Source organism: Ailuropoda melanoleuca, unplaced genomic scaffold (genome assembly GCF_002007445.2).
Source record: "Ailuropoda melanoleuca isolate Jingjing unplaced genomic scaffold, ASM200744v2 unplaced-scaffold9223, whole genome shotgun sequence".
In the NCBI taxonomy this organism is placed as follows: Eukaryota; Metazoa; Chordata; class Mammalia; order Carnivora; family Ursidae; genus Ailuropoda; species Ailuropoda melanoleuca.
In genome coordinates, this window is record NW_023254685.1 from 455,583 (window position 1) to 457,688 (window position 2,106).

A 2,106-nucleotide genomic window follows, 5' to 3' on the forward strand; every position below is an offset into this window, starting at 1 on the left:
AGGCTTGTATTGTGATATACTTCCTGCTTAGGACCACCTTTGCTGCATCCCAAAGATTTTGAACAGTTGTGTTTTCATTTTCATTTGTTTCCATGAATTTTTAAAATTCTTCTTTAATTTCCTGGTTGACCCATTCATTCATTAGTAGGATGCTCTTTAGCCTCTATGTATTTGTGCTTTTCCCAAAATTCTTCTTGTGATTGAGTTCCAGTTTCAAAGTGTTGTGGTCAAATATACAGGGACTGATCCCAATCTTTTGGTACCGGTTGAGACCTGATTTGTGACCCAATATGTGATCTTTTCTGGAGAACGTTTCATGTGCACTCTAGAAGAATGTCTATTCTGTTGCATTAGGATGGAATGTTCTGAATATATCCTTGAAGTCCATCTGGTCCAGTGTGTCATTCAAAGCCCTTATTTCCTTGTTGATCTTCTGCTTAGATGATTTGTCTATTGCAGTGAGGGGTTTGTTTGTGTCCTTTGATTGGGGCATTTAGCACGTTTACATTCAGAGTAACTATTTGAGAGATATGAATTTAGTGCCATTGTATTGCCTATAAAGTGACTGTTACTCTATATTGTCTCTGTTCCTTTCTGGTCTGTGTTACTTTTGGGCTCTCTCTTTGCTTAGTGGATCCCTTTTAATATTTCTTGTAGATCTAGTTTGGTGATCACAAATTCTTTAAGTTTCTGTTTGTCCTGGAAGCTTTTTATCACTTCTTCTATTTTGAATGACATACTAGCTGGATAAAGTATTTTTGGCTTCACATTTTTCTCATTTAACACCCTGAATATATCATGCCAGTCCTTTCTGGCCTGCCAGGTCTCTGTTGATAGGTCTGCTGGAATCTAATGTTTCTACCTTTGTAGGTTACTAACCTCTTGTTCCAAGCTGCTTTTATGATTTTCTCTTTGTCTCTGAGATTTTTAAGTTTCACTATCATATGTTGGGGTGTTGGCCTATTTTTATTGATATTGAGGGGGTTCTCTGTGCCTTGTATTTTGATTCCCGTTTCCTCCCCCAAATTAGGGAAGTTCTCCACTATGATTTTTTCCAATACACTTTCTGCACCCCCTTTCCTCTTCTCCTGGGATCCCAATTATTCTAATATTGTTTCATTTTAGGGTATCACTTATCCCTCAAATTCTCCCCCTCATGATCCAGTAGTTGTTTATTTCTCTTTTTCTCAGCTTCGTTATCTCTATCATTTGGTCTTCCATATCACTAATTCTCTCTTCTGCCTTATTAATCCTAGCAGTTAGAGCCTGCATTTTTTATTGCATCTCATTAATAGCCTTTTTGATTTCTACTTGGTTAGATTTTAGTTCTTTTATTTCTCCAGAAATTGATTCGCTAGTGTCTTCTGTGCTTTTTTCAAGCCCAGCTAGTATCTTTATAATCGTTATTCTGAATTCTGGTTCCAACATCTTACTTATGTCTAAACAGATTAGGTCTCTGGCAGTCAGTACTGCCTCTTTTTCAGGTGAGCTTTTCCATCCTGTCGTTCTGTCCAGAGAAGAATAGATGAATGAGAGAACAAAATACTAAAATGGCAACAACGACCCCAGAGAAATATACACTAAACAAATGAGATGAGACCCAAAACCGGGGAAAAGAAAAAAAAAGAGAGACTATAATCAGACAAGTGAGCAGAACAGAGCAATACACTGGATTCTGTGTGTATAAAACTAGATCCCAAAAGTGTAAAGAAAGAAAAACTTACGTATGTATAAAAATTAAGTTAAATACAATGAAAGGATAGAATATAACTGTAAAAATGGAAATTAAAAGACAAGATAAAACAAAAAATAAAACAACAACAACAACAAAAGGGATATAAACAGACAGGTGAACAGAACAGAGGAATACACTATCTCCTGAGTGTATTTTGGTCAGTTTGTTAGAAGAAACTATATCTCAAATTGTAAAGAAAGAAAAACTTATATATACAAAAATAAAATTAAATAATTGAAAGGATAAAATGTAACTGTACAGATGAACATTAAAAAAGACTTTAACAAAACAAACAAAAACCCCCCAAAAAAAGGAAAAAAAAGGAAGAAGAAAAAGGAAAAAAAAGTAAAACAACAACAACAAAAAGAAAA